We start from the raw sequence: 20,067 nt of genomic DNA, 5'->3' as shown, positions 1-20,067 counted from the left end.
GTCCTTGGGGAGGAATGGATTTGGAAACAGCCACAGTAATAGTCACCTACTATTGAAGACTTGTGCATCTCATGATCTTCTCATCATAAATACTGTCTTCTGTTTTCCTAAATGCAATAAAGCTTCCTGGATGCATCCTCATAGCAACTATGTCATTATAAAGAGAAGAGATAGACAGAATATGACAATGTGGGGTGCAGAGTGCTGGGCTGATCACAGATTCATCTTCTCTAGGCTAAATATTCATATTTAACTGAAGCAGCCCCAAGGAAAAAAAATTCTAGAAGCATTAATTTCAAGAGATTAGAGTGTCTCTCAGAGAGGGATCAAGGAAAACTGAGTCAACACACAGTTGGCAATAGTGTAGCAGAAAAAGAGAGGGCAGCTTTCAGAGATTTAATATACAGCACTGTATTTGCTCATCTGGGCCAGAATACTCCCAAATACCAAGACTGGTTTGAGTAAAATGATGGGTAAATACAGAAACTGCTAAATGAAAAACAAGGATTTACCAGCAAGATAGTTCATCCATTTCTGAGAAGGCAGTATTTAATTCCATCAAAAGTAAAGTACAAGCAAAATTTAGAAAGGTGCAGGACTCTTGGCTCAGGAAGAATGAAGATGAAATTCAATTTTATGCAAACAAGAACAAACTAAAATGTTTTCATTATGCCCTGAAAGCTATTTATGCACCAAAGACATATGATGCATCTCAACTACTCAGTGCTGATAGATCCACATTGATTAACAATAGATACATGATCCTAGGAAGATGGGTTGAACATTTACATAGTGTTCTTAACAGAATATCATCAATCAAATGGCAAAAGCTATTGACCATTTTCCTCATGTTGAAGTCAATCAGGCCCTAGTTGAAGTTCTAACTGAAGAAGGGGTATTGAACATCATTAGGCTTCAAGTGACAAAGCACAGATGCTGATTTCCTTCCAGCTACAAAGTAAGGAGTCCATTTCTCATTGAAAAACTGACTGAAATTTTCCAGGTTATATGACATGAAGAGATTTTCCCACAGGAATTCAAGGATGCCTCCATTGTCCATCTCTATAAAGATAAAGGGAATAAATTTTCCTGTGACACCACAGGAGTATTTCTCTGTTAGTCATTGCTGGTAAAATTCTTGCCAGAATCCTTCTCAAAAGACTGATTCTTCACCTGGAACACAGTAACCTCCCTGAGAGTCAGTATGACTTCAGAACATTTGATTTGGTGTCTGCTGCCTGACAACTGCAGGAAAAAAATGCCAGGACAGATTGAAGGTCTGTATGCAAAATTTGTAGATTTGACCAAGGTCTTTGACACAATCAGTTGTGTGGGCTTATGGGAAATTAAGTCAAAACTTGGTTGCCCAGAAAATTTTGTATATCAATATTATATATCAATTTCATGATAGCATATATGTCTAGGTACTGGATAGTAGACTATGTTCTCAAGATTTCCCAGTCACCAATGGGGTGAAACAAGGATGTGTCCTTACTCTCATACTTTTTAGCCTGCTATTTTTAGCCAAGTTATCAAATGTCTTCTCTGAGGATGAACATGATCTCAAAGTAAGCTACCATACTGAAGGTGAATTCTTCAACTTGAAAAGGACAAGACCAAAGTGGAGTGAATGTTGGTGCATGATCTTCTGTTGCAGATGAGTGTGTACTCAAAGCAACCTCTGAAGCTGAGATGCAAATTATGGATCAATTCTCTGCTGCTTGTGCTCATTTTGGTCTAAAAATTAGCACCAAAAAAGCACAGGTGCTCCATCAGTCAGTACCATATCATTCATACGTGAAGTTGTTGATTACAGCAAATGGAGAAACTTTGAGTACTGTGCACAAGTTCACTTATCTTAGCAGTGTCCTTTCCAAGGAGGTACACAATGACAATGAGGTTGACACATGTATTGTCAAAGCTAACTCAGTATTTGGGAAGCTCCAAAAGAAAGTGTGAGAAAAAAGATGTATTAGACTGACTACCAAACTAAAGGTCTATAGAGCCATTGTACTGGCCTCATTGCTATATGCCTGTGAAACCTAGAAAAGCTACCAGCACCATGCCAGGAAACTGAATTGCTTCCATTTAAATTGTCTTAGGAAGATTCTGTAAACTATCTGGCAGGAAGAGATACCAGACACTGAAGTCCATTCTCAAGCTAAACTAGCAAGCATTGCAACAGTACAACAAAGCATGCAACTTTGATGAGCTGGACACATTGTTATATGTACGCTTGTCAAAAAAAAATCTATATTGTGAAGACTATTTTACTATTTTACACAGGGCAAGCATTCATAAGGGGGTCAGAAGAAGCAATACTGAGACAACCTGATGGTCTCATTGAAAAACTGTAGAATTGATTGTACAGAATGGGAGTCACTACCACAGAAACACCCAGCATGGTTTGCCTTCATCAGCGAGGGTGCTGCACTCTATGAGGAAGGCAGAACTGAAGCAGCTCAAAGAAGACATGACATCCATAAGTTTAGAATACTGTAATGAGGTGTTCACATGGTGTATTTGTACCCAGTCTATGAGAGTATTCTGAGCTCATATTGGTCTGATCAGTCACAGTCGGACACACAGTAATTTATTTCAAATATAGGGATATCATTTTGGTCTTCTTCGATAATGAAGGACAAGAACCAACCAAGCCTAGAGGCATGTATCTAGTTTACTGGGATCAGTCTGCACTGCACACTCATTCTGATCCAACAGAATTTTTTTTGCCTAACTTTTTGGGCAATAAAATTATTTCACTCTTTTTGTGAGTTCTACTGCTCTAGAATTTGTTTAGAGTCATTATTCAAAGATGTTTTGGAGTGGTTTGAGGGAAGAGTTCAGGCAAGTACTTGTTTTTGCTTCATCTTTTTCTTCCCTTGAATTACATGTTTTTCAAAAGATAATCAAAAGATGTGAAATTTGAAGAGATGCAATTTTAAATCATTAATCAAAAAGTCACTCAATTTAGCTGTTGAAGAAGACAAGAAAAGTTTAATTCCAAAGAATACTAGGAAAAGAAGAGGAACAAGAAGAGTTTAAAGATTGACAGCATATGGAGTGTAGACAAAAATCTTCTTGAACCTGTGGCAGTTAGATTCAGGAGACTTCAGATGAGTGATTGCTGATTGAAGAGAATTCCATCATTGACCAGAAACTCCTGAAAGAGCTATTGCTCTTTTGAACCCCCTAATATTGGAGAAAACTGAAGCTTGTCATAAGCATTTACTACTCTCTGCAGCACCTAGTTCAGAAAAGAAAGAAAAGGAGACTTTGCTATCTTGAATGTTCTTCTCCAAACTGCCCACTGACTTTCATCTACCATGCACCAGATGTTTATCCTAAAGTCTCACTCCACATCTGGAATCTATACATTGGAAGTATGCTGCACTCCTGAATCTTCCCTGAGATTCGTTGACTCTTTCCAGAATCTCCATTTAAGAGGGCATCTGGACTAACCATGTTTCATTCTCTAACCTACATGTTAGACTTCCTCTACTATGCTTCTACACTGGCTATCTTTTTGACGCCTCCCCACCTTTCTACTTCCTTTCCTGTGTTATTTTCCCCTATTAGAATATAAGCCCCTTTGGTCTCAGACACTTAATAATTACCTGTGTGGCCTTGGGCAAGCGACTTAACCCCATTTGCCTTGCAAAAACCTAAAAAAATTGATCATAGAATATAAGCCCCTTGAAGCTAAGGACTATCTACTTGAATTTGTATTTCCATTTCTGGATATCTAGTAAGTGTTTAATAATTACTGAGTCAATTGTATAACTGGTATTCACATCAAAAATTAACATTTTCTAAATGTCATTTTAAAGATGATCACTTATTGAAATAATTTATAAAGGCTGTCCCTGTAGAGAAGAGGATCTCCTTCACTGAAGAGCTGTGAGCTCTGACTGAAGAGCAGTTAATCTGTGAGCAGAGTAGTTTAAATTGGAGCAGATGTTCCTGAATGAACCAATGACATTGAAACGTGTGAGAAATAAGTGTATTAATCTACTTTTTGCAGATGGTTCCTACAAGATTTCTATTAAATGTGTACCTACACTTTTAGCTATTAAGTGTATTGATGGGAGAATGTGTCTTTAGATTTATGTATCTATACTGTGATATATTTTCTTTAATGTATTAGGATCTATAATGTTATTTAGAATGTCCTTCATTTTTGAAGATCAAGGCATCAGGGAGGTGATGCCATGATAAGCACATGAATTGTATTTGAGTGAGGGAGATGTTGGGCTAAGTCACCAGTCTCATTTTCTCCTCCAAAGTCATCTGGGTCCAGTGGCCAGATATGAATCAGAACACCTGGAGATGAGCCTGAATGTGAGTCAGTCAGGGTTAAGTGACTTGCCCAAAATTACACAGCCAGTAAGAGTCAAGTGTCTGAGGTCAGATTCAAATTCCAGTGGGCTACCCAACTGTGATTATTTTATTTATTCTTAACTAAATGGCTATGTTTAAGCTCCAAAGTATCATTATAGTGAGTGCTCTATATTTAGACTTGGATTACCTGAACTCCTTGTGATTCTTATTTGCTTCCTGGTGATTAAACTGTCTGCTCTGTCTAATATATCAACTTTTCTTTTGCATTCTTTGTGACAATACATTATCTCTGGGTGTTTTGACCAATAACTTTATGTCTAAATAAATCTTTACCTTTTTTCCCTTCTTATACTGTCAGGGTCTGTTTCTTTCCCTCATACCTATCAAATGTGTGTCTAGGTAGGTGGGCTATAGTTAAATCCTTAAAATTACCATCAATTTATTGTTCACTATGCAAAAGTTTTCTCCATTATACATATTGTCATTGTTCTCACTTGTTATTTTGCAAGTCACTTTCTCCTTGGTTAGCTTTAGAATCAAATTATCATAATAATGACTATGTTTAAGTTTATATTACATAATGAGAATTTCTTTTTTTTTAATTCTTCAGACCTTTCACCCCCAAGCTTATCATGGGAAATATTGATACTAAAGTTTATGATTCTATCTCATAGAGAAACAGAAAACAAAAACAAAGGTATCTTCCTTGTAGACAAATAACCATGTCAAATTTATTTACTCTTGTGGATTGTACTCAGCATACCCTCTGTCTTTCTAGAATTGATAAATACTTTGGTACATGGATACTGAAAGCTTGGATCAAGACTGTAGTTAGGTCAGGATTGTTTAGTGAAGTTGGCAGACATCTCAATGGAGAAAAAAAATCAAAGTGCAAATATAATCCCCATATGTCAAGAACATTTTTCCTTTGGGTACTAAAAATGAAGCTTCTTTCTGAAGAGATAATTGTACAAAGACTACATTGTATGATATCCACAGAACATAGAAAAGGCAAAGGGATAACATCCTGGTTATTCAAAGAAAACATTTTCATAATTAAAGTTCATATTTGACAGATTATTAAATTCTATCTCTGTAACTTAGCACTAGGCAACATAAAAATGTACATAAACTAAAATTAGTCCCTATCCTTAATCTGTTTGCAATAAAGGGAAGATATTTTCTGTGCCATAGGAAGAAAAAAACTATTTGCTTTCCCATTTTAAACCCTAAAAAAGTTTCACATGTTCAGTGCTGGCAGTTCATTCTTCTAAGTAGTCCAAAAATAGGAAGGATAAAACATTAGAAGCCAGTATCAGATTTCATATATATATATATATATATATATTTTCTTAATAGTATGTCAGCCTCATTAATTGTTTTTTGACTTAATAGCAGCACTGAGCTACAGATGTTTCCTTGGGTATCTCAAGGAACTTACAGATTTCTGTATTTGGAGGGAGAACTAGTTAGAAGCAATTTCATTCTCCCATATGGGGAAAGCAAGCTAATCAATGCTATCATATATGTAATGACATAGAAGACCATTTACCTAATGAACTGTTCCAGGTACCCTTTATACTGTCCTAGGAGAAAGGCCCTATCAAAAGAATCTAATTTAAAGCCACACAAACAACACCAAACTATATAATTTCTTTTTAGAAATCTAATTTAGTCCAACTGTATTTAAACGTACCTAATAATAGCCTTCTCAGGAAATGTCCTAACAGAAAGAAAGTTAGATACTTTTAATATGTTAACATGAGGCTTTGACGGCTACAATTCACCTAAGCAAGGTCTGTCCTTTTCTCATTTGAGAAAACCAACATTCACATATCATTCAGAGGAAATTTAATTGGTTCCAGTATTAGGGGATCCAATAACAACCAACAGAACCAAGGAGGGCAATAAAGATTTGATAAATCAAGGAAATATTCCCATAAGGTGAGAAATAGAGTCAATCTCTTTGCAACTGATTCTGTTCATTTTAAATGTTCAATGTCTCTAAATTAAACACATCTATTTTTAGTGGAACAGAACATCTGCATCTACTTATTTCAGGAGATGAAATGATCATGAACATTTTTTCTAAGCTGAAGTGTTTCATAAAGCTTCACTTAAACTTTTACCTTTTTATTTGGGGTATTGACACAAATTAATTCTTTTTAGGATTCTCTATTGGGGAGGAAAGACAAACTAATGTTTAAAATGGTTTCAAAGAATTGTAGATGATATATTTAGATCTCAGTTCAATATTAAAATTCCTCATACAGATGAAGAAACAAGCCAACAAAGTTATAAAATTAGTACAAGGTTACATGGCTAGTAAATAAATGGCAGAACAAGAACTTGAACCAGAGTCCTCTGACTCCAGGGTAGTTACTGATCAGTATAATGATTTCCCTAATCAATCTGACCATGGTTCAGAGCCTGAGTCTCTGAATGCATCTGAAAGGCACCTCTTATTAGTGGTGTTGGAATGTTCACTGACAGGACATAGAATTTCTGATTGATTCCTAGTGATTCAAGAGTCAACTTCAAGATGAATAGGGTAGTTGGGTTGTTCAGAGGATAGAACACTGGGATGAGTCAGGAAGACCTGAGTTCAGATCAAGTCTCAGAACCTTACTAGCTGTGTGGTCCTGGCAACTTATCCTCTGTTAAACAACTCGAGAAGGAAATGACAAACCACTCCACTATCTTTGCCAAGAATACCCCATGGATAGTAAGTATAGCTTCTTTCATGACAGAGGAGTCATGAAAAGTAGGACACCACTGGACAACACCACCATCAAAATGAATGGTTAGCTAAGATTAAGGAAGGGGAACCATGACCCTCTGTGGCCTATGAAAGTAATCGAACAGACTGGAATTGGCTCTCTTTTAGACATTTATTTTTCATTCATGCTTCAGAAGATAGCCAATATGAAACACAATGAGTTTGGCCATGGGAATGAGGGAAGATACTCTCTTGCATAATTCTATCTTTAGCATAGTCATACTTCTTACTATAGAGTTCTTCCTTCCAGGAGGGGCAAAGTTCTGCCCTGAAGAACAGGTAAATATTTGCTTAGAAGGTGACTTAAAGGAGACAATCTAGGCATGTTCTTTCTCAGTCCATGAGGTGATAGCTCCTAGATCACTGACAGAATTTCCACAGAAATGTAAAAGTGGAAGAAATGCATATGTCTATCTTCTCTGAGCAATTGGTTCTTAGGCAGTGTTCTTGAATCCCAAACTTCTGTTTATAGGAGGAATTTTCAATTTTCTGAGCAATTTAATACTGAAACATGTTTTCTAGTCATAAAGTGGATGTGTCCAGCAGCGTCCTGGAGCTAGCTTGAACCAGATGATGAGAGCTAATTTTTAAATGCTCAGTGTGTGCATTTATGCCTTCAAAATTGGCAAATGCTTCAAACCAGGATTTGATTTATTATTTTCTTGGTTGTCTACATCTAGGAAAAGGATGGAGAAAATGTAAATAGTGATTAATATACTTTAAAATATATTTTAGGAACTTTTTCTTAGGGGGAGGGTGTTAGATGTTAGATAGTCATAGTCCTGGATATTACCTCATTGATGCTAATTTGAAAGTTTTAAAGTTCGAAACTTTGGGAATCAGATTTTCTAGAGAAAAAAAGATATTTCCTTATGTTGTGTTCTTGGAGCAAGAACAGGATCTCCCACATATTTCCTAAGAATCATCTCACTTGAGGAATAAAGCTAGTGAGATTTGGAGGTCAGATATGAAGGCTAGTGCTTATTCAGCATTCTGAAGTGTTTACCTTCTGAGGTTAATCCAAACTTCAGACTGATATTCTATTAAGAACGGTGCAAGACTCTATCAATAAGGGTTAGTATCTACCAGAATGTCAAATAATTTTTCTAGTGAACACCTGTTTAGATTCTTTCATATGGAGCAAGCAATCTCTCTGAGTACTTCAAGTATTTCTTTTATAGGCTCTTAAATCATCTTCAGCATTATTCTATGTGATAAAATGGACATGCTGCCCTTAAGCATTGCTATTTTTACTATATAAGAACTCAAACCCTATTGTCCCCATTTGAGGCAATATAGAAATAGTTAAAATGCAATGTTTAGATGACTTTTTTTAAAGAAAAACTCCAGATAGGATCAATAAGCCAGAGAGAGGACATTACCTTTGGAAGTTAGACTTCAAGATAATACCTAATTTATGTGGGCCATACATTGTCTTTGAGGGATTCCCAATCACAGTTTAAAAAAATAGTGAAATTAAAAGTCCATATTAGTGGAAAATTTGGGTAACTTCTTAACATGATGCTAAAATATTAAAATTGCGACTTCTAAATTTATAAACAAAAGACTCCTATAATTGTCCTACTGACTAGATCAAATGCCTACCTTTAGCTTTCTTCCATAGTGAAATATAAATATAGAATATCTGAAATCTGTCAGTTGTTATTTATCAAATATTCACTCTGTACCTACCGCTGAATCTTTGAACTATTACTGAAGTTTTAACTATTGTTACGAATCACTGTATGACCTTTGTGGTTTGGGGAAGCCCTTTTAAATCATGAAGCCTTGTTGGGACCAAACAGAAAGAACATTTCCATTTACCTAAAACCTATTTTGTTAGTAATAGATAATTGGTTTCAATATAGATTAATTCATCTAAATAAGACAGAAAGACTTTTAAAGAATTACTCAGGCTGCCTAGAAGTATTTATTAGCTATCACATTAGTTTGTTATACGCTACCTTAACCCAGCATGCATTTACTACAGATCAGAATTTTCCTAAGCATATCTACATTAGCCTATGTCATTTAAAGTCCTTAAAGGGTCATAAAGACTGCTTAATGTTTGGCAGACACAGTATTGTAATACCTTTGTGAAACATATTCCTAAAAGTCATTACCTCATGAAACATATAATGACTCCATTTCTGAGGGCATTTTGACATAAGATAGTTAAAAGTTGTTCCAATTTAAACTTTTATTAACAGCACCACCAAGAGCACTGACAACTGGTCTACCAAAGAATGGTCAGTTTTCCCCAACAACAGTTTGACCCCAACCCAAGTTTCTGTATGTGGAACAAGCAAGGGATTATGAGTGACCAAGGAGTTCAGAGGAAAAACCTGCTGCTTATACAGCTTAAAAGCTTCCAAAAGAGAAGACACTTCAAACTTCTGAGCATTTCTTTTTTTTTCCACAGAGTAAGAAAGTCAGAACAGGAATCTTCTGAAAAGTATAACCCTGATTGTACTTTCAAACTGCTCATCCTTTTCGTACCCTGTTGTCTTTCTCAGATAAGGTAGGGTTGTGAAAAGTTGATGGATTAGGCATAAATTTTTCTCTTTAAAGATTATAGACTAAGATTATCTCTTGACATAGAATTTATAGAAAATATTGCCAAAGATCTTCTCTGAATACAAAATGCAATTGTAATCTAAGTGTATGAATAAACAATTCAAAGAGGGAAATTGTAAGGTTGCAATGCTGCAAGGTTGTTATCTGGAGTTCTCTTTTTTGGTAATATGTATTTTTCATGATATTTTTTTCTGTGTCTCCAGTAATCTAATAAACAATCTGGAAAATTTCAGAAAGTATTTGCAGCAACACTTGATACCAAGAGGCTTCATTTTTACAATACATGTTTTCCAGTGATTTCCTAAATTGTCCATGATTTCTACCCCAACTATTCCAAATATTCCCAGTACATTATGACATTGCAGATGACAGAAATAGTGGGGCATTCGAGTTCACATGTAACTTTGAAGTGTGTGAAGTGTGATAAGAGTATCCCAAAAGTTTTCAGCTTTCATGGTTTAAATTCTTTTGAGTTTTCTGTAGCCTTTGGCAGTTTACCATCTTCTTATCCTGCAAGGTCTCTTTTTTCCTAGATTTTCACAACACTATTCTCAACTTGTTCTCTTCTTATCAGTCTGACTCTCCTCATCCAAATAATTCCTGCTAACCATGAGTATCCCAAAGGACTCTGTTCTGAGTCCTCTTCTCTTCCTCCTCTTATACTTCTCACTTGGTGATCTTATTACTTCTCTCCTACTCCAATTCATCCTTAATTCACTAACAAATGGATTTCCCTAAAGTATGTATCATCATATCATTCCCTAGCTGACTCTTACTTCACACTCCCCAATTAAAATCTAGTGGCTTCCCATCACCTTCAGAATGGAAAAATCAAATATAAAACAACTTAGTGTTCAAAGTCCTTCATAAACTGCCCCCAACCCCATTTTTCCAGTTTTCTTATATCTACCATTCCCAAACATACTCTGGAATCCAGAAGTGATTCAGTTTTCTTAGTTCTTCCTTGAACAAGACAACCATATTACTCCAAGCATTTTCAAAAACTCTCCCATTCCTGAAAATGTTCTGCTTCCTGGATTGAAGTCTCAGCTAAAACTTCACTTTTCACAAGAAGCATTTCCTCATCTCCCTTAACTCTAATACCTTCCCTCTCTTAATTATTTTAAATTTATCCTCTAGATAATTTTAACATAGTTTTTTATTGGTTGTTTATTGTCTCTTCTATTAGATTATGAGCTCCTTGAGAGCAAAGATTGTCTGTTGCTTTTCTTTGTGTCTCTTGCAATTAGCACAGTGATTAATGCATGGAAAGTACTTAATAAATTTTTTATTATTCTTTGACTGCTTTAAATTTTAGCAACTTAACATTTCACTAAATACTTAGGATTTTTTTATATTCATTATGTTTGATTCTCACAGAAACCCCTGGAACATCATATTTATTATCTCTAGTTTTCAGATATAGAAACAGACTTACAGAGGTTATGTTATTTAACCAGTGTTAGTAACTGTCAGAGAAGGATTCAAACCCAGGCTTATCCTGATTCCAACAATCTTTTCCTTATTCTACCTTAGCCTATGTGCTTCAATAGACTGATTTTGTTTTACAATTGACTTTCCCAAAACTCAGTGGATTAGAAATTGAAAGTGAAATTTTAGTATCATGTTTTTGGTTCACAAATATTTCACATAAAATCTACTTTTTAAAAAAAGGATATGAAACCAATACTTAACAGATGAGTTGGTTGCTTGGTTTGTTGTTCCTTAATTCTCAAAGAGGACCAAAATGACATGTTAGGTAGAATTATAATGTATACAACTGTGACTGATCAGAACAATTCCAGACCAGAGCTCGGAATATTCTATCCTAGCTTGGGCAAAAATAGACCATGTAAACATTTGTTATGGACTTTTTAAATATGTACCTCTATCATTTCTTTTTTAGGTGCTTCAATTCTGCATTGCTCATAAGAACACAATACCCTTGCTAATGAGGACATGCCATCCTGGGTAGTCCTGTGCCAGTCTCCTATGTTGCACAATCAATTCCAAAATTCTTTTTTTTTTCAGTTTTTTTTGTAAGGCAAATGGGTTTAAGTGGCTTGCCCAAGGCCACACAGCTAGGTAAATATTAAGTGTCTGAGACCGGATTTGAACCCAGGTACTCCTGACTCCAGGGCCGGTGCTTTATCCACTATGCCACCTAGCCGCCCCCCAATTCCAAAATTCTTAAAAGAGATTTTGAGTGTCCTTGTATCACTTTTTCTGACCACCAAGTGAGAACTTCCCTGTTTGAGTTATCCATGAAATAGTCTTTCTAGCAAATGTACATTTAACACGATCAGTCCATTGGAGTTGTGCTTTCTGAAGTAGAGTTTGAATGTTTCACAGTTTAGTTGAAAAAAGAAACTTATCATTTGATATCTTATCTTGTCAGGTGATCTTCAGAATCTTCCCTAGAGAATTCAAATGGAGGCGATTCAATTTCCTGGCATGCATGGTACAGGTTTCACAAGCATACAACAATCAGGTCAGCACAATAGCTCTCTACATCTTCAATTTGGTAGTCAGTCTAATATCTCTTCTCTCCCACACTTTTCTTCTGAACCTCTCAAACACTGAACTGGCTCTGGCAATGTGAGTGCCAACCTCATTATCAATGTATACATCCCTAGAAAGTATACTGACAAGTAAGTGAATTTATCCATAGCATTCAATACTTTTCTATTGGCTGTAACCAAAGGTTCCACATATGGAGGGTGTGATGCTGACTGATGGAGCACCTGTGTTTTTTTAGTGTTGTTAATTGTTAGGTCAAATTTAGCACAAGCAGCAGAGAATTGATTCATGCTTTGCTACATCTCAGCTTTAGAAACTACATTAAGTGCACAATTACCAGAACACAAAAATATCATGCACCAACACTCCCTCCACTTTGGTCTTGGTTTGTAGCCTTTTTTAAGTTGAAGAATTTGCCATCAGTGTGATAGAGGATCTTGATTTCATGCTTGTCCTCATTAAAAGTGTTTGATACCATAGCTGAAAACATTATGCTTAAATGCATAGGAGCAAGGACACAGCCTTGTTCCACTCCATTGGTAATAGGGAAAGGGCAAGAACATCATCCATTATCCAGAACCAGGGCAAAGTCTGTCCCTGTGAAATTGGCCTACAATACAAATGAGCTTCTCTGGGCAATCAAATTTTTATATAATTTTTCATAAACCTCATTATTGACAGAATAAAAGGTCTTGCTCAGATCTGAAAATGTTGGGCATAGCTCTTTGGTCTGCTCCTGGCATTTCTTCTGAAATTGTTGAATAGCAAACAACATATTAAGTTTTTCTTGACCCTTTCTGATGCTACTCTGGTTCTCTCTTGTATGATCATCTTCTAGGTGAAGAATAAGTCTATTAAGGAGGACTCTGGCAAGAATCTTGCCTGCAAGGATGAAGAGATAGAATTATTGTCACAGGATAATCTATTCTCTTTGCCTTTATAGAGATGGACAATGGAGGGGTCATAGAACTCCTGGGGAATGATCTCCTCTTGCCATTTAAATCAGAAAATTTCAGTAAGCTTTTGTATAAGCAATGAAACTCCCCACATTTTAAATCTCAGATGGAATAGAATCAGTACAAAATCCTACAGGATTTTGAGATAGGTAAAATCTTTAAATGACATAGGCAATGCATTTTGCTTCATGGGTATATTAGATTTAAATGAGGCAGAGTTGCATGAAGTTATTTACTTAACTCTCTCCTTCAGTCATAACAGTGCAATGGTAGGACAGAGAGAAGATGACTGGTGATAACTCAAAATCCAGTAAGTGATCTAACCAAGCTCCAAGCACTCCATGTCACCTGCTTCAGCTGCCTTCATGAACTTTGGTAAAAAAAATGCCCTCATCTTGCCATTTCACCACCAGAAGTCTCCACAATCTTGGGGTAGATACTCCCCTACCTCTAAAATAGGTTTGAAACTCTTTGGTTAATCTTTAAGCTGATTTAGCCTGTTTTTTTTAAATAATGCTATGGCTGCTATTCATACCACAGCTTCTTGGAGACACAGGTTAAGAATTAGGTGGATCAGATTTACAGCAAGTTTGAAAAACAGTCCTTTAAAGATTTTGGCAGCCCTCCTACCAGTGATAGCAGTCTTCTCTGTACACTCCCCTACACCCCATCCTTAAGAGATAGGTAGATAGATAAACAGATAAATATATAAGCAGATAGATAGAGATAAAGATAGATGATGAATGGATGGATGGATAGATGGATGTATGGATAGTTGCTTGGATGGTTAGCTGGCTGGCTGGATAGATAGATAAAGCTAGATAAAGGGCTTGCTTTGTAATTTGCAGTTAACTTGCTTCCCTGTGTTTCCTTACCATGTTGTTGGAAATAGCCTCCTTTACTTGTGTGCATAGTCAGAACAAGTTTTATTTTTAAAAACGGACAGATACTGACAATTTCATTCTTAGAAGCTTTTTCCTGTGTTTCCAGAGGTGAAGATTAAACAAAGTTTGCCCATAGCATAAATTACAAGAACTGAACTGGGAAGTAGGATACCTTTACTATTCCCTCTTTTTTTTTTACTCAAGCTCCAAGAAATGGGCCTATTTTTTTTTAATTGCTCTATTTTGTTTTCCTCCTCAGTTTCAGGTGCCAGCAATCTTAGATTCTAAGAGCCAGTCTTCCAGATGGGATGCTGCAATCAATCAGTATGGAAAGGAAACTCTGAAAAGCTAGCTTACCTGGGATTCAAACCCAAGAGAATTTTGGACTTGGAACATGGGACTTTCCTCTATTAAAACTGGACACAGAAAGACTGAGGCTATATAAGGTAGTGGAAAGGGGATTAATCCCACATGTTGGGGGATAAGGTAAGGTGGGGTGGGATAAGTTATTTGTATATTTGTTAGTATGTATTTTAAGTAAATCTTTGTAAAAGCAAATCTGTTAATGGTTAAATGGAACTGGAATTCATAAGACCCAATCCCACCATTGAGGAAACAATGACTTTGAGTCATTGATAAAGTGTCTATACTTTAAGGGTACTGAAAATTCTGGGGAGAGGTGAAATATAATATACTGAGCCTCAATTAAGGAACCCAGTATAGTCAGTATAATTAGACCAGAGTACTCAAGATAGATAAATACTAACCATATAACCTTGGGTAAGACACATAAGCCTATTTGCTTCTGTTTTCTATTTGTAAAATGAGCTCAAGAAGGAAATGACAAACCATTCTAGTACCCTTTATAAGAAAACCTCAAATACGGTCATGAAGAGTCAGATACTACTGAATGGATCAAGCAGCAGCAACAGTTTGTTTTGTGCTAATAAACACTTAGGGATACAAATACATGGTAAAAGATAGTCCTTGCCATCAAGGCACTTGGAGGAAGACAACACATTAAGGGGAACTGAAATCAAGATGTGGGGAAAGGGAATATATATCAGGAGACCAGAAATATAAAGGTTCTGAGGTGTCATTGTTTCAAGATAGCATGATGATGACTGGGGTAATTTTTTCCATAAATGCAGGTCGAGGGAGTTGAGAACAATAATCAGTGAAAGAGGCCATAGCACTGGTCATGTAACCAATGAAAGAAGAAGACTGTTAGAACAGAGGTGAAGAGGTGGTCTGTTACATGGCCTATCAAGAGTCTACTATAGTTATGTTATATAGGATTTTTTCGGATTTTTTCTGTTTTCTTTATGAAAATGTGGTTTTCTTATGTCTGCAATGTCCAGTGGAAATATTCCTTGTCTTAGAATTAAAGATCCCGTATTTCAAAGACCTCAAATATGTAAAAGTTTTGTGATCTCACACAAGTCATTAAATATCTCCAAGCACCAATTTTCTCATGTGTCCTGTAGCTACCCCACATAAATTTCCATTTTTTAGGATGTAATTTAGCCTTGAGTACATATTTCTATGAAGATAGAACAAAATCTAAGCCTAACAATGTTTTGAGAAAGGAAAAAACATTAAGCAGTGGGCATTGTTCTTTTTTCCGATCTTCATATGATTAATCAATATACTCCTTGGAATTCATATGGGAATAAACCATCCACTTTTCTGGTGTATTTTGCTCTTCTTAGTAATGCAATAACTAACAAAAATTCTATAGGCTAAAGCATAGATGGGGCAGCATGGTATTGGATGTTTTTGCTGTTGTTTGTCTTTTTAGTCATGTCTGACTTCCTGTGATCCCTTAGGCATTTTCTTGGTAAAGATATTAGAAGGATTTGCCATTTCTTTCTCTAACTCATATAAAAAAGGAGAAACAGAGGCAAACAGGGTTAAGTAAATTGTCCAAGGTCACACAGCTAGCTAAATTTGAAATTGGGAAAAGGAGTCCCATCATGGTGATCAACTTGAAGGAACATAGACTGAGTCTTATTGATTCATGTTTTAATATCATAAGAAGGAAAGGAAACTAATCAGATATATCAGTAACTACCATCTTTGAAATGTGCCATTGTAGATAGAACCAAACATTAAAATATGGACGTTACAAACATCCAAGAAATATGCTTATACAATTTATAATTTTACTTTTAAATGAGGGCAATAGTTCCTGCATTAACTGACAAAGTCCAAAAAAATCTGGAAATTTGGACAGAATAATTAATGAGATGAAATATAATATGTATTATATATATAATTTAAAAAATTAAGTGTCATTTTAGGAAACTATACCTATAGGGTATTATCTGAAAAAAGATTTGGGAGTTTTAGTGGATTATAAGATCTGATAAGTCAATGAAAAAAGTGAATGTGAGATCTTGAACTGAATTAAAGACAACAGTGTAGAAAAGATGGAAAATTAAATAAAGTTGTAATCACACACAAGTAGGATTTTTAATCATTTCAGAAGAATATATAAGAATTTTGAATGTTTATTCAGTAGCATCTGTAGAATAGAAAGAAAATGCATCAGTATTTTTTTTCTCAAAAAGAGAAACAAAATATCCAGAATGAGGGAGAGTTCTGTGCTCTGCTCAGGTTAGGTGACAATGGGGGGGGGGGGAATAAATCAATTTGAGAGCATCAGGAGCAGCAGGAATAGACTATCCAAGGGTTCAAGATCATACCACCATAGAAAAATTAGTTACAAAAATTGAGAATGCTTAACCTGAAGAAGACATGAGGGCAATTTTAGTGAATGGGAATGACTGTCATAGGACAGAGAAATTAAGATCTGCCCATAGAGCAAAATTAGAATCAATGATAAGACAGTATGGCAAAGTATATTTAGGTTCAGTATTACTAAGAACCTTTTTGCAGGGAAATAGTACAATACTGGGATAACTTTTCAAGAGATAATCATGGGGCAGCTAGGTGGCATTGTGGATAGAGCACTGGCCTTGGAGTCAGGAGTACCTGAATTTAAATGCAGCCTCAGACACTTAATAATTACCTAGCTGTGTGTGGCCTTGGGCAAGCCACTTAACCCCATTGCCTAGAAAAATCTAAAAAAATAAAAAATAAAATAAAATGAATCAAAAGATAATCATGTCCCTCTCATTGGAAGTCTTTCAGAAAGAGTCTGGATAAACTTTTTTCCAGGTATATTTTAGCCTAAATGATCACTAAGATTGTTTCCAAGTCCAAAATTTTATGATTCCATAAATTGATCTGTGTAATTCATGGTACAAGCTAAGTGGTGTTTTAGATAGAGTACTAGACCTAGAGTGAGCAAAATTCATTTTCCTGAGTTAAAATTTGATCTCATACTTACTGTGTGTCTCTAGGCAAGTTACTTAATACTGTTTGCTTCAGTTTCCTCATCTGTAAAATGAATTGGAGGAAAAAAATGACAAACTACTCCAGTGTCTTTGTCAAGAAAAGCCCAAATCACAATACCCTGAATGGAACTGAAAAGTAATTGAACAGTGACTGAAGGGTAAAAAGTATAATTTATAGTTTATAGTCCCAAATATTGGTTGCCTTTAGTGATTCACAGTCCAACAATATCACAATTCCCTTCCTTTAATCTGATTTAATTATTTTAAAATTTAAATTTTTAAAAAAACTTTTTTATGAAATATTAGTGCTTCATTCCACCCCCCCTTGAATCCAATAATTCTGAATAACTGTTTGATTATCCAATTGATATGTACAAATACCAGGGATTATTCTATTTTATAGGTTAAGGACTGTTAAGGAACTCCCTGACCTTGTTTTTTTTTTTTGTTGCCTTATTTTCCAGAATCACTGACCCTAAATAGAGCTTGACAGAGACCCTTAATGTGTCAAGGACCAAGTCTCTATTCTCCCCCTCCACCCCTTCTACCAATTGCTAGAGACTGCTGTTTGCATTCCAAACTATCCTCCCTGTGTCCTTGAAAGTAAAGATAGGTTCCAGTCAGTATGCACTAGACTGAGAAACTGCAGCTTGAGATCCTTGTAGATAAGGAAAATGCCATCTTCATGCTGTAACAGCTCCCAAGAAAAAAGAATATAGCTTTTCCTGTTGCTTTGCTCTTCCCCTTTGGAAGAAGTTTTGTCCTTTTCCCATCTTTATTGAACCTTTCTCCCTCCCAAGCCACATTCCTCTAGGTAAAGATTTCTGGTATTTCCTCCTTCCTTTCTCCTGTTGCTACAAAAATGCAAACTTCTTTATAGCTTATGAGCTCTTGGGGTTCTACATGTGTGTTCATTTCTCCTGTGATAAACCTAGTCTATTACAAGATAGCTATAAATATATATATATATATATATATATATAGGATATATATACATAAAATATGTAAGGATATATATATATATATATATATATATATATATATATGAAACATATAAATAAAATGTCAGATTACATGGTGCTGTGGATACAGCCCTGGAGTCAGGAGGACCTGAACTCAAATCTGGCTTCAGATCCTTGATCATTACTAGCTATATGATCTTGGATAAGTCTTTTCCTAACAGTGACTTTCTCTCATCCAGGACCATTCTCCAGATTTCCTGATTCATATCTAGCCACTGGATCCAGATGGTTCCAGAGAAGAAAGAGACTGGTGACTTAGCATAACACCCTCAATTCAAATCAAATTTACTTGCTTGTCATGGCATCACCATCCTGATGTCATGGTCTTCTTTGAGAATAAAGGGCAAACATCATCATCATCAACAGCAATGTATAATTAACGATATCCTATGTAATAGAAATGTCACATGTAACAATCACATTAGCTTGGTAGGTCAAATACAACCTCTTTGCTAGAGAATTTGTATTTTAAAGAATAATGATGAATTATAAGCGAAGTGCTTTGGAGAGACTATGGAGCATACACACACACACACACACACACACATTCTCTCTCTCTCTCTCTCTCTCTCTATATATATATATATATAATATATATATATATTATATATATATATATATATACACATACATTCTATCACTAGTTCTGATAGGCTAATTCTATTGTGAAAGGGATGGGCTTTGAATGGCTTCAGAAACATTCAGAAATAACTGATAGAGCCAGCTATCTCCTCTTTTTCCTAAACCTCATAGAACTTCCTTTGGTAACTCCTTGGCTTGAAGAACATTGAAAAACTATGTTGTAAAGTGAAAAGTCTTGGGACTTTTACTTCTCTGAAGTCCTGGGTCCAAGTACAAGCCTTGGTCCTTGGCTTTTTTTTCTTTTGTATTTGATGTGATGAGAGGGTGAGCTCTAATATTGGGCATTCCAAAAGATTTCAAGAAAGGAATGCAGGAATTCTTGAGTTAGTGTCTAGACTGATTATGGAGTCAGTTCAAGAATGATGAACAAAAAGAGCAAACAACAAGTACTGTATAAAATATTTCTCTTTTATGGGTAATAATGAGTATTCATCTGACACTGATGAGAACTTTGCACTTTACTTAGTAAGACCTGTTATGTGGAATTTGACTTAAGTTTTGAGCCTATAACACCTAGACTGAGATGGTATAGGGGAAAGTTAGACCCCATATGTAAATTTCCTCATATTTATCTTTGACGAGAATATCCCTTTCTTAAAAATATCTAATAATATATGCTTAATGGAACTAGAGTACTACTATTCACTTCCCCAACAATGAGGGAAAGAGAGTTAGTGGGTACTTGATCCAATGACAAATAAAGAAACACCAATTGTGGATCTGGAGTGTGGGCCAGAAATTGCATATTACTATGCAATATATTTACAGAGCAGGGAGCTGGTTAATCTCCTATCTCAAACTGCTTCTGGAAGGGCACAAGATAAATCTTTGCTCAAAGTGTACCCATCCATTTCTGATATCTCTCTGAGATGAGAAAGACTAGCAATTTCCTGATGCAAAGTTTTACAAAAGTCTCTCTATCACCAAATTCCTACATCCCAACCCTAAAGACTATAGTTGAGGGGCTTCTTTTCCACAGTGATT

The 20,067-nt window shown here is 35.7% G+C and overlaps 1 long non-coding RNA gene across 2 annotated transcripts in view; it reads right to left on the bottom strand.

The window, feature by feature from the left end:
* Positions 1-3,176: 3,176 nt before the first annotated feature.
* The window catches only part of LOC141502087 (uncharacterized), a 31,776-nt gene continuing 14,885 nt past the window's right edge, over positions 3,177-20,067 (bottom strand). The window contains exon 3 of one of the 2 annotated variants that reach the window (XR_012472395.1): positions 3,177-3,247. This is a non-coding gene — a long non-coding RNA (uncharacterized LOC141502087). Of the gene's footprint in view, positions 3,248-7,225; positions 7,797-20,067 lie in introns of those variants that run through there. The other variant, XR_012472394.1, reaches the window with a different exon arrangement.

This window comes from Macrotis lagotis, chromosome X (assembly GCF_037893015.1).
Source record: "Macrotis lagotis isolate mMagLag1 chromosome X, bilby.v1.9.chrom.fasta, whole genome shotgun sequence".
NCBI lineage: Eukaryota > Metazoa > Chordata > Mammalia > Peramelemorphia > Peramelidae > Macrotis > Macrotis lagotis.
The sequence above is the reverse complement of the archived record's forward strand: the minus strand, read 5'-3'. Positions and strand labels throughout refer to the sequence as shown.